Source organism: Rhinolophus sinicus, chromosome 1 (assembly GCF_057876585.1).
Source record: "Rhinolophus sinicus isolate RSI-liver-muscle chromosome 1, RSI-T2T, whole genome shotgun sequence".
NCBI classification, from domain to species: Eukaryota; Metazoa; Chordata; class Mammalia; order Chiroptera; family Rhinolophidae; genus Rhinolophus; species Rhinolophus sinicus.
In genome coordinates this window covers 34,310,063-34,324,394 of record NC_142501.1, presented here as the reverse complement: position 1 = coordinate 34,324,394, position 14,332 = coordinate 34,310,063, and the positions used below count along the sequence as shown (strand labels likewise).

The window sequence follows — 14,332 nt, the reverse complement described above, 5'->3', positions numbered from 1 at the left end:
CCATAGGGATTTATTACCCAGTAATATCCACTTTTTAAGACAATCTCTATAATCTTCTGGAACTCAACATTCCACTTCCCCTCCAGAGTTTTTTCCTAATCATATATTCTATTTTTTGAGCTGTTTTATCGATTATCTTATATTCCCTTGTAATAAAAAGGTGTGTATAAATTGACATTTAAGGGCAGTTTTTAAATTTCCTGTGATCATAAAACTCTGTCTTATTTCAACTGATAAAACAACTAACTATATTGCAAATATTTATAAGTACCGATTAAACATACATACAATGTTGGAAATGCATCTCACAGATATGGAATTGGATGAATTTTTTTAACCAATTTATTTTATCAGTAGATGAGTATTACCAGAATAAGACTGAGTTCAGCATCAATTCCAGTCCAAGTTTTCAATTCCATGGATGTAAGCATTGAGAAAACGTGTCTACATAAATAAGTAGGTGAAAATGAATGGAGTCTTGTTACAGTAATGCCCCATTCTTTGAACTCCTTCCAAATTATATGCAAAAAATCACATAAAGATCTAACAAAACATTCTTTTAATGATTTATCAGCTGACAACTCTGATTTGGTTCCCTTTCAACTTTGTTTAAATAAGTAACTGAAAACCACCTGACTTGTAAAAGGACATGTTACTCATTCTCTTTTCCAGTCAATTGATTCTTTTGGTGTCCTGGAGGTTTTGCATCGCCCATAGTATATCTCACTGTAGAAAGATTTGGGATGGGGAGGAATTATGCCTTTTATTTGTAAAGTAGGGGAGGGACAACTGGGATGAGAGAGACTGAAAAGGAGAGCACTTTACACTCAGACCCCAGGCACATTTTCAGGCAGATCAGTTTTAGGATTGGCTAAGGGAATTGAGTATCAGAGGACTGATGGCTTTAAAACAAATTCTCCATCCTCATGCACATGTTGGAAAGTCTTCAAATACCATGAGTACCCCAGTATTTTATCTTCTGTCCTAGGCTTTTGAACAGGTATTATATTTTCCATATATTGCCTCAAGGGAAAGCAAAAATAATAAACAAAAGTATGGGGCATTATGGTTTACAGATACCTTGACACACACATACAATGCAAAACACTAACTTCAAATATTTTAACCTCAAAGCCACTCTAAGAAAGACAGGAATGTATTATCATCCTATGTATTCTAAACTAAGAAATATTAGAGCGTTTAACTGAAAAGTGTATGCTGTATTAAGTGTGTGTGAAGGCACTGTATTAAGCCCTGGAGATAAGTGTTAACGTTTAACTGAGTTAATCAAGGAAAACATGAATGTAAGGTTTGAATGGATGTGTATAGTAGGATATATAACAACATCTAAGTTTAATTCATTTGAGCTGGATCTTGAAGAGTATACAAAATAGAATTCTGTGTGAAGAGAAATTCTAGGACTAAGAAGCAATAACATGGAAAAGCATAAAAATTTATTCGTTAGTGTTAATTAACCAAGACAAAGCAAAGCTAGAAAGCAAAAAAAGAATTAAAGATTAGATTGCAGAAGTTTGAATACAAAGTTTGATTTTGAAAGACAATAGGTAGATACTGATATTGTTTTAAAAGGTGTAATATAATTAAAGTTATGTTGGAAGGGTATCTAATGTATAGGAGATATGGTAAAAAGAGTGAAAAGTGAATGTAGATTAGACATGTATTTGTCTAGCTGCAGTATTTGTACTTAAAGAGTAAAATGAGCTATTGTGGAACTGGCTTTTTTGAGAAAAGCATGTTTGCCATCACTGAAAAGTTTTTTCTTAAATTGGAAATTTCCTGACAATTTGGATAATAAACACCTGTATACCTGCCTAGATTCATCACATACTAACATTTTGTCACATTTGTGCAGGCTGCGTCCCTGTCTCCTCTCTCCACAGTCTCTTTCCCTCTCCCTCTCCCTCCCCCTCTCACCTTTCCCCTACCCCCATTCCTTCTCTTCTCTCTCTCCCTCTTCTTTTAGTTATAGACCATTACTCTGCTTGTGTCTCCTTAGAACAAGAGCATTTTTCTACATAATCAGTGTCACAGTGTCATTATCCTACTCACTGAAGGGTGTGACTAGAGGCAGGACCTTTGGGTGATGCAGTTACTGCAGGTGGCATCAGGTAAGAGAGGTTGATAAAACTGTAAGAGGTGTGTGTGGTCTGCAGACCAGTGCCCATCCATGAACTGTTTGTTACAGGTCTGCAGCTAGATTAAGTACTGAAATTAGCTTCTGGAAACTTTTATCACAACTTGACAGAGTCATTTTGTCTGCTGAACCTAGTAATAAAAAATCGGGGCTTGTATTTTTAATGTCATGAGTTTATTTTTATTTTATTATTCTGGTAATTCACTTTTACTGTATTTTGCAAAAGTTATCAGTCCACTGGAAATTAAAAAAAAAAAAAAACACTGTTCCTTCATAGATGGAGAATCACTGTTCTGTAGTGCGCTCGTATAATTCTATGCATAATTATAAGTTACCCAATAACACACCATTGCATACGACCTATATGATTAGAAATAGCATTCAAACACATTGACTACAATACTAATGGTCAGATTAGCAACCATAACTTGAATTTCACAGACTCTTCTACCTACCAAGCCTATGAACATAGTGAGGACACCCCTAGCTTTCTGGGAGCTCCTGGGGTGTGTATGGGAGAAGTCCCTCATATACTTAAACATTCCTCTCTCTCAGTGCCCCGTGCTCCTGCTCTGTTCTTGTAGGCACTGCAGGCTCCTACCAGGATCTGTTATACAAACAAAATAGCCAAAGCCATGGTGCAGCCTACAGAAATGGAGATCACCGTGCTGACCTCTTATAGGGGAACCCCAAAGCAGACTGCTTGTGCTCAACATCTTATACAGTTTTCAGTGAAACAGTTCTTTATGTTTTTACTCAGGGCTCTGTTTCTCTTAGGGACCCAGACATGCTTTCATGGGCCGAGATTGGCGACAGATTTGAGTAACAGCTCCCCTAAGCTGTATTTATTACTCCCCATCCAATGACTAAGTCTTTCTTATAGGGCTTCTCTGTCTAATTCTCTTACCACAAAAATGAGTTCTATTCTAGGAAGCAGTCTCAGGCCCCATGTCAGCAGGTTTCTTTCAGTCCTGACTCACTAGTTTTCCAGACATGCCCAGACATGCTTGAACCCCAGCAGCAGACCCAGCTTAGATTGAGATTCCTGCCACACCACAAGTGAGATACTTCTGAAATTTTTTCTAAAATGTGCAGCTATAATACATTTTACAACTTGATTTCAGGTTCCTCATTTTGCCTGTTGATACTGCCATATTGAGCAGGATCAATAGTAGCATAATGACCTCATTCTCTGATTGACTTGAAGTCTAAAGAAAGTATGCATGAAACAAAGCAGAAATAGACTCATAGATACAGAGAACAAACTGATGGTTGCTAGATGGGAGGGGAGTTGGGGGAATGGGTGAAGAGATTAGGAAATACAAATTGGCATTCACCAAATAGTCATGGAGATGTGAAATATAGTATGGGGACTATAATCAATAATGTTGTAAAGACTACGTAGGGTGTCAGATGGGTACTGGACTTACTGGGGGGAATACTTCATAGATTATACAAATGCCTAACCACTGCCCTATACACCTGAAACTAATATGAAATAATAATGAATGCTAACTATAATTAAATATATATACATACACACACACACACACACACACACACACACAGAGGGTGCCAAAAATGTATACACATTTTCAGAAAGGAAAAAACTGTATTAATATATACCGATAACAAAAGATGAATACAAGTTTGACTTCTGCAATTACAAGAGGTGCTTAAAGTGGTCACCATCAGCATCCAGACACTTCTGATTATGGCAAACTACTGCTTGAACAATGTTGACCAAAGTGTTAACATCTCTTATAGTATGTATATATTATTTTGGTATCCTGGCGAATATAGTCACAAGATGTAAAGTACAGCATAGGGAATGTAGTCAATCGTATTGTAACAGATATATATGATATCAGAGGGGTAGTAGACTTGGGGGGGTTATCACTTTGTGAAGGGTGTAAATGTCTAATCATTAGGTTGTTTTGTACGCTGAAACTAAAAAAAAAAAATAAAGGAGGGAAGGAAGGAGAGGGAGGGAGGGAGGGATGGAGGGAGGGAGGGAGGGAGGGAGGGAAAAGAGAGAGAAAGAAAGAAAGAAATTATGCATGAAAATACAGAATATCTTACAGGATGATGGAATGATAGGATCTTAAAGCTGGCAAGAACTAGAAATCTGATGAAAGCTTCACCAATCTGTCGATTACAATGCAACCAAACACAACCAAATAATGATTATAGTATTTAAATTAAAATGTTTCTGTCAAAGCAACCATTTTGAGACATAATTGCTTTGGCTGGCAACTTTCCACAATAGGGAAATCATATGCCTGTCTAGTATTTTGAGTAGTTTCCCCTTTTGAATTTAGTAAAATGTTTTTCCTATAATCTATCAATGAAAAGTTAGGCAAAATGTGAAAGTTGATATCACATATACCATATTTTTTTTATCCCTTTACGTATTTTATATCTGACTGCTTAACCAAATACTTTTTTCAATGTTTAAAACTCTTTCAGTTATTAAAATTGGAGTTGATGGATAGTATTGGAGCATACAAGTTATAATACCAGTTAGTACTTTATCTATCAAATCTCCAAGAAGGCAGGGAAGACTCTAAACATAATATTTAATGGGTGAAATAGTTTTAAAAGTGCACCAGCAGTTTGGATAAATTACCTTGGCTGCAAGCCAAAAAAAGAAAAAAGGCAACCCACCCCCTTCCTTTGTGAAAGTACATGTGGCATCTATTTTAACTACTAATCTTACTCATACTCTTTTTCCCCACTCCTCTTTCCTTTTCCCCTTATTTTATTACTTGCTTTTATATCTACCTTGTATTCCTTTACCCATCTTTGTAAGTTACTTCAAATTATTTATTTATTTTTTTATTTTTACTGGGGAATATTGGGGAACTGTGTTTTTCCAGGACCCATTAGCTCCATGTCAAGTCATTGTTTTTTTTTTCAATCTAGTTCAAGGCTCAGCTCACTGGCCCATGTGGGATTCGAACCGGCGACCTTGGTGTTATGAGCACTGCGCTCTAACCACTGAGTCAACCGGCCACCCCAAATTATTTTTTAAAGTGAGTTTTGTTGAATTCTTTTTGTTTTTTGCAGAACCTGCTAATCCTCCTCCACTTTACTCCCACCACGGGTATCTGCTGGCACATGACCTTCCAGCATCACTTAGAGCCAGGGTTGGCTATGGGACTAAGTTCTGACCAATGAGCTATGAGCAGAAGCGATCACATCCTCCAAAGGAAGCTGCATGCTCTTCCTTCTCTCACTCTTCCTGTGCCCTGGCCACGGGCTGCAAAACAGACATGATGTTGGGGGTGAGCCTTTGGGCAGAAAAAGTCTTATAATCTACTCATGTAAGGTTAAGGAAATTCTCACTCTCTGTCCTCAAGCATGCCTACAAGTACCTTGCATAAGAGATTCACTCTGAGGTGGCTGCAGCAATATCCAGAGAGCAGAATCCGCCTAACTTCTACTCAAGTCTGTCAGTAGATACTTCCAATAATTGAATGGAAGGCACTGGGGAATTTATTTGACACAGAATCAAATAAAACTTAGACGGAGAAGGTAGTAAGTTGCTGAGATTGCCAGCAACTTATTCACCACATATTGGATATATTTTAGTGTCTACTATGTATCAGGCCCTGTTCTTAGCACTGAGTATATAGCTATGAGTAAAGTCAATAAAAATCCCTGCTCTCATGGAATTTATATGTCAGGTGTTCTTGTACCTCATTTACACAAGAGCAATAAGGCTGTGAAATCTTTCTAGCTAGCCATATATCTGAGACACCATTTATTTCACCAATGAAAATGTATTTCTAACATCTCTTATGCTAATTAATGAACCTTCTGGTATAAATTTCAATAGAGGTCTTTGAAATGCTTAAGTAGCCACCTGGGACGTATGGATTTCTGATTAGGGTACTTCAGATTATAACTAACCACCCCTAGAGTGCAAATTCTGATAGGTAACTCTTATAATAGCTAACCTCCCCTAGAGTGTAGATTAAAGTTAATTTACACACAAGTGCATTACACTGTTTATAAGGAAATATTTTAAAGTAAATTATAACAGATACAATATAACAAAATGGCAGAAAGTATGGTTGCCCAGAGCTCCCAAGTTTCATACATAGATTTTAAAATAGTGGAAATTACCACCTCTCTTTGGATGCCCAGTTCCTTCCCTAGGATCCAGCAACAACCAGGGTAACAAAAGGAGTATCAGGGGTCTCCAGGCCCCTCTGACTATAACATGGTTTGCAACCATTCTGACTGGCCAGTGCTCATACCATTCCAATCATTAAATATTTTTTTCTTTTTATAAAGCATGCCTTCCCTAATGCACATCTCTCTGTGTGTCAATTTAATTCTCAAAACAATACCATGGGCTGATCATCATCATCATCATCATCATCATCATCATCACCATCATCCCCTTTTTATAGATCAGGAAAGTTGATTCATAGAGAGGATAAGTTACTGGTGCTATGCCACACAGCCAGTGCAAGACAAAAACAAACAAAAAACCAGGATTTGGACTCACACAGTCTTGCTCCAGAGAACATACATCCATTACATTCTACTGCCTCTCAAAACAATAATGAATTTGCTATCTGTCAGCATTGCCAGATAAAACATAGGACACCCAGTTACATTTCAATTTTATACAAACAACTTTCTTTAAAGTGTAATTATAAAAATAAGTTTTTAGCATAAGTATGTCCCAAATATTGGATAGCCCTACTTATATTTTTTTTAAAGTTTGTTTATCTGAAACTCCAATCTAACTGGACATTCTGCACCTTCATTTGTTAAATCTAGCTACCCTACTTCCTCATATAATAACATGACCGTACATGGGTAGTTCCAGGATTGGGAAATTCAACATATCAATGACACTAGCGTTTGAAATTCACTTCTCTGTGAGTCTCTAAATTTCCCCCTCATGGTTACAAAATGGCTGCCAGTGTCCCATCTTCACAGGACAACATCCAAAAGCAACAGGGAAGAAGATGGAGGAAGGGAGAGAATGAGGAATCTAAATATTTTAAATATCACTCTTGTTTAAATCTTTACCCATGAAGAAACTGACAAGACTCTCTGAATCGCAACCCCAAATACCTTGGGGAAGGAATTATAATCCCAGCTTAGCCTGGGATTCATGACAAAATTGATTGGAATTATAATCCCAGCTTAGCCTGGGATTCATGACAAAATTGATTGGGATTGTCCAGGTTGCAGGATCTTTATAATTTCCTTGGGTGGGATGATGGAGATGGTTGTAGACCTTCTTTAGGTGTCCATGACAGGTGTACTGGGTTGCTCCAACATCAGGGTTTTACCAGAAGGGCAAATCAAAAGAGCAAAGAACCACAAGAGATGAAGATGTAAACAGGGGAGTGGACAATGGAATATTGGGTAGAAAGGGAAGTAAAACAAGCCTTTATTAAATCATTTGTAGTAAATAATTTTATTTATATCAAAAAGAGCTATGGGTGGGGCCGGCCCGGTGGCTCAGGCGGTTAGAGCTCCATGCTCCTAACTCTGAAGGCTGCCGGTTCGATTCCCACATGGGCCAGTGGGCTCTCAACCACAAGACTGTCAGTTCAATTCCTTGAGTCCCACAAGGGATGGTGGGCAGCGTCCCCTGCAACTAAGATTGAACATGGCACCTTGAGCTGAGCTGCCTCCTGGATGGCTCAGTTGGTTGGAGTGTGGTCTCTCAACCACAAGGTTGCCAGTTCGATTCCTCAACTCCCGCAAGGGATGGTGGGCTGCGCTCCCCACAACTAGTAACGGCAACTGGCCCTGGAGCTGAGCTGCACCCTCCACAACTAAGACTGAAAGGACAACAACTTGAAGCTGAATGGCACCCTCCACAACTAAGATTGAAAGGACAACAACTTGACTTGGAAAAATGTCCTGAAGTGCACACTGTTCCCCAATAAAGCCCTGTTCCCCTTCCCCAATAAAAAAAAAAAAAAAGAAAAGAGCTACCGATGTGCATTAGAAATGCTATCAGTTCTGGTCCATTTATATAAATAAATAGATGATCTGATGACAGTATTAATAACTGCTACTTTAAAGCAATGACATTTTCCATATCTTATTGTGATATTATGATGTAAGAAATATATATTTTGATCTTCATTCCTGGCTCCTGGCGATAGGAGCATCTTTTGTTCTAATGAGGGGACTCCCTGGGTGGGCTTCTGGATAGCTTCAGGATGGGGACTGGTCACCAGAAAGATCAAGCCATGATTAGAAGCTTGGACTTTTCAGTGTCACCCCCATCCTCCAGGGAGGGGAGAAGAACTAGAGATTGAGTAAATAATTGATCAAGCCTATGTGATGAGGCGTCTATAAAAAAATCCAAAAACTATGAAGTTTGGAGAGAGCTTCCATGTTGGTAAACACATCTACATGCCACTGAGAGAGTGATGCACCCCCAACTCCACAGAGACAGAAGCTCCTGAACTTGGAGAATTCTGGACCTTACCATATGTATCTCTTCATCTGCATATTCATTACTTTATTATATAATATTATATAATAAATCAGAAAATGTTGTGTTTCCCTGATTTCTGTGAGCTGTTCTAGCAAATTATTGAACCCGAGGAGGAGTTTTGTGGAACTCTGATTTACACCCCATGGATCAGAAGCAGAGGTGACAGCCTGGGGCCTGTGATTGGCATCTGAAGTGGGGGCAGTCTTGTGGGACTGAGCCCTTACGCAGTGGGATCTGACTCTAATTCCAGATAGTTTCAGAACTGAATTGAGTTGTAGGACACCCAGCTGGTGTTAAAGAACTGGTTCACACAGTTAGTGTCAGAAGTATTGTGAGTGTGAGATTTAAGAAAAAGACATACAATTTTTCCTAGACACGTATAATAACAAGGAAAATAAAACATGAATTTTTGACATGAACTTCTGAGGGATATGGACAGAATGGATCTTTAAGGACATCACAGTGTTCATTGGTGTTTACATTATGTCCAACATTTCTTTTCAAGTAAAAGAAAGTTGTATGGGGTGAATTTAGAAGAACCAGCTAATACTTGACTAATCCGTTTAGCTGGAGTATATATGGTAAGTGAAAGAGAGTACTGGGACATTGCTGTTTTGAAAAGACAGCTAAAGAGACACCACGTATCTCAGATTATTTATCACAGCAGAAAGTTCAACATTGGGGAATGAAGTAATGTGTACATACTGAGAATCTATTACGTGAAAGTCCTACCTTGCAAACTAACCTGAGCCAATTTGGCCATGCACAACTTTTAGGTTCTTTTTGTTAGATACAAATAGCCAAAAAAATTTTTCTTCAAGTAAAAGTCAAGATTCCAGAGGGAGAATTGGGCCAGGTACCTAGAAGCCTCCAGTGTCCTGGCCAGAGATCCCTTGAAGGATTTTAGCCTAGGGCATCATTGCTAAGAGCATAGGCTACAGGCCTCTGGGGATTCCTACACTCTACTTATGCCAGGACCCGAAAGAGAGTCTCTGGGATATTTTTAGATAATCACATATCATAATCACATATCTTGAATACATTTCATTTTGCCAGAAACAAACAAAAAAAAAATCTCACTTCCAACATTCATCATGTTGGTCAACAGGCCGGCTTTTACCAGTAAAACCCATTTCTCACATTTAGTAGGAAAATTACGAAGTGTTATTGTTGATCAAGCCACTGGTAAGAGAAGCATTTATAAAAGCTGCCTCTGAATGTCAGAACACCAGTGCCATTGGACTGTGCATTCTTTTTTCTTTAAGCTTTTCATTATGAACATTTTTATAAATACAGAAGATAGAGAGAATAGTATAATGAACACCCATATACTCCTTACCTAGACTTAATAAGTCTTAACATTTAAGCATACTTGCTTATGTATTATGCAGTTAATTATAGACATCGTGACATTTCACTCTTAAATACTTTAGTATACACTTCTAACAACCTAACTACATTTCCTCATGATCACAATACCATTCTCACACTTAATAAAATTAACAGTAATCCCCTAATATTCTTTAATGCTCAATCTGTACTCAGATTTCCTCCACATTTGCCCCTAAGTGTGTTTTACAGTTAATTTGAAAAAAAAAAAAAAAAACAGATCCAACAAGGATTTTGCCTTGCATTTGGTTATTGGCTTGTACCTTCTGGATTAGAATGCTGGCCGCATCTGGGTGACGTTAATATAAATGGTACACACAAAACATCGCAATGTAAATGCTGAAATATAATAATCATAGTGCAGACCTCACAATGACTTTACTACATATCTTTACTGACATTATCTCATTTATCGTTTTCCTGAAGAGGAAGAAGTTTTGCAGAGGACTCAGCCAGGCTAACATGTATTCTCTGCAGAAAAGACCTTTCTAATCATTTTGGGAATTCTTAAGTTAAAAGAACAAATGATTCCAATACCACACTTAGGGAAACACTTACCCATGATATCACATGCAAATTCTCAGGTATGATGACTCTGAAGGCTCTTTGTGATTTGGCTTCAAACCACTTTTCTACTGTCTTTTGTACCTACACAGGTATCTCGAGCTGTTCAGTTTTTACTGACAGGGCCAGGATTCGGGTGAGGGGAGAAGCCTGGGACAGAAAATGGCAGGAGGCAATGCCACAGCTGCATTTGCAGGAACATGAGAGGGACATCTCCTTAAATGTTGTGTCCTAGGAACCTCTCTCACCTCACCTTAGTCTCCTCCCTCTTCCCTGATACTCTCAAGCACTTCACATGTACAACTGCAGCACATCCTGAAAACCCACTGAGTTTGAAATTCTCTCTTATAAAATTCCTGGATATCAAAACATGTAATTTTGATGACAGTGTTCATAGGTGACTTGAATTTTGGTACAAGATGTAAGATTCCCAGGGCTGCTGAAACTCTATAGAAAACCTGTTCTACCTAAGGACCGACAAGCCCTGCAGACAGAGAGGCCTGGGGAAGTGCAGAACGTGCAGCACCCACATGGCAGGGATTTATGATCCTTCACACACATGTCCGTGATGTAAAATGAGGACCAGATTTAGAATCAGACTTTTCCAAATCCTGTGTTTCCCCGAAAATAAGACCTAGCTGGACCATCAGCTCTAATGCTTCTTTTGGAGCAAAAATTCATATAAGACCGGGTATTATATCATATTATATAAGACCAGGTCTTATATTAAAATAAGACCGGTCTCATATGAATTTTTGCTCCAAGATGCATTAGAGCTGATGGTCTGGATAGGTCTTATTTTTGGGAAACACTGTCTAAGCCAGTCATTTGCCAGGAAACTTTGGGCTTCACCTTACTTGGTCTTGGGGATCCTGTTTCCCCATCTATACAATGTAGATAATAATGGTGACTTTTTTAGAGTTATTGTGAGGAGTAAAAGAGTTAATATATGTAAGGTGCCTTCAGCCTGTAACAACATTGGTGCTCATTAAATGCTAGTTTCCCTAGAAGAGCTTAACAGGAATTTAATAATTACGTTTTCCTCAGGAGACATTCCAGCAGTGGTGGAGGTCTCAGATCTGTCAGGACTTGAGATGATAATAATAATAATAATAAGTATTTACTTCTGTCAAGCACTGTTCTAAGAATTTTACCTGGATTAACTCATTTAATCCTCCCAATCCCACGAGGTTAAAATTTGTAAAAATCCCCATTTAGACATGCAAAAAGGCACTACCAAGAAGCCTGGGTCTTGTCAATGTATGAAATGTCCAAACCTGTAGGGAATTTTTCATAAGACTTTATCTGAGCCCAAACTAATGACATATGCCAGAGAAGCAAGATCTCAAATACTCTAGAGAATAACAGGTTTTTGTTTGTTTGTTTGTTTGTTTGTTTGTTTTTATTATACTGATTGTATTATTTTACTAAGCCATTTTATCTTCCTCACACTCATGTGAGAAATAAAACAATATTTAAAAAAAAAAGGTCCTGGGACAGCTGGATGGTTCAGTTGGTTAGACCATGAGCTCTGAACAACAGGGTTGCCGGTTCAATTCCCACGTGGACCAGTGAGCTGTGCCCTCCACAACTAGATTGAAGAAAACAAGCTGCCACTGAGCTTCTAAAGTGGCGGCCGGATGGCTCAGTTGGTTAGAGTGCAAGCTCTCAACAACAAGATTGCCAGTTCAATTGCCCCATGGGATGGTGGGCTGTGTGCCCCCTGCAACTCAAGATTGAAAACAGCAACTGGACTTGGAACTGAGCTGCTCCCTCTACATCTAGATTGAAGGACAACGACTTGGAGCTGATGGGCTCTAGAGAAACACAGTGTACCCCAGTATTTCCCAATTTAAAAAAAAAAAAAGGTGCTCATTATTATTCACAATAAAGGATCTGTTTCAGGGGCGGCTGATTAGCTTGGCTGGTTAGAGCACGGTGCTCTTAACCACAAGGTTGCCGGTTCGATCCCCACATGGGCCACTGCGTCCTCTACAACTAGATTGAAACAACTATTTGACTTGGAGCTGATGTGTCCTGGAAAAACACACTTAAAATAAATAAAAGTTAAAAAAACAGAAAGAAAGGGATCTGTTTCATTCTGCAGGTCTGGGGACACTTCATGACTCAAGTGGATTAAACCATTTTGATTCTGATCCACCAAAAAGAATCTCATGCAGATATGGTGACTGGACTAACTCCATGGGAGCTGTGATAGACTGAACCATTTCTGTGGTATCCCCAGATCTCAGTAAACAAGAAAAGACCCTATGCAAGAAAAGATAACAATCAATCTATCCATAAACTATATCTATAGGCTCTTCCTTTAGTCTAAGGTAGAAGAAGAGGCCCTTTCTTTTGAGTACATGGATATAAGTATTGTTGTCTAAAGATTGGATCCATATTGGGTCTGTAATAATGAAGATAAGGCAGACATCAAAACCACTGTAAGATTAAGAAACTTCCACAACTTGTCTCAATTCTTCAAATAATGGAGCAAGTTCCTTTTCTAGGCTGACCATTAATCTTGTGTTGGCAGTGCTGCTGCCTATGAATCTCACCACCAAAGGTAAATGATGGAATTGAACCACCTGGCAGGTATTATTGTAACAGACGATATTTTAGTTTTTGAAAGTCCAAGTTTGCTACCTTGGTCTGTTAAGAAACCAGATCTTAAAGCATGCTCTGGAGTATTATCACTGGCCACTTCAATAACAGTCCCTCATCTCTGACACAACAATAGCATCGAGCCCTTCAACACTTGGACATTTTTTACAGGGAAATCACTTTAGGTCAACTGCCATGAGGAACCCCTTTCCTGCAGGTTCAATATCCACACTCGGTTTCTGGGCTGCCTGGTTCTCTGGGCAGAAGGGTTCTGAGCAGCCTGCTGTCCTTCAGGGACAGCTTCAAGAGAGATTCCACTGACAGCCATCATCACATGACTTGTGACCTTCTCTATGCTCCAAGAAGCACTTCCTACCCATCTGAAGCCCGGGGACATAAGTGGAGAATAACTGTCTTGCAGTTTATTTTATGCATTTGAAATTAAGGAGGAGACATAAAAAAGACTATATGAAGGTAGAAGAAAGCAAGTCAGGGATTGGAATATGGAATAATGAACAAGATTATGTGCTCTCTTGAGGACAGTTACATATTTTAGAAGGAGGGATCTGAAAAGAGGCATTTCAAAGGTATGTTAACCTAGATGTACAGACACAATGGACAGGGCTTGCTTCAGGCAAAGACAAGCCTTTTACTAAAAAGTTACAGGCCTAGGGCTTAACTACTAACTACGACTTGCCCAGTTAGGAATTTATAATTTATTGCAGCACCGCTTTTTCATCCACAGGTTCCTCTGACTCTGTAAGAGCAAAGAACTAAAAGTAGAAGAAGAAATTCTCTCTTAGCATCTTTATCCTTTTCTAGACCATATGGCTCTCTGAGCAGCCTGAGTATCTGTCCTCATGGTAGGGTCTATCCGTCAGGCACTGCTGCCTGCTCAGGTGCTTTCCATGCTGATGGCGAGCTACATCCTCTCCCGTGACTAATTTCTAACATTGAATTCTCCGATAAGCTGTATAGTTATTATAACACTTGTGCTAATAATGAACATTAGGTCCTAAGATGATTTCCTTTGTGTTTTATGAAATATGAAAGCAGGTTTGTTTGTTTGCTTAGCAGACTTATAGTTTCAGAAGATCCACTCCCAAATTGTAGTCAAAGCTCCCACAGACTAG

General features: G+C 38.8%; 1 pseudogene; it reads right to left on the bottom strand.

Moving 5' to 3' along the window:
* Window positions 1-13,045: 13,045 nt before the first annotated feature.
* LOC109436214 (ragulator complex protein LAMTOR3 pseudogene) lies at window positions 13,046-13,396 on the bottom strand (annotated as a pseudogene).
* Window positions 13,397-14,332: the final 936 nt, after the last annotated feature.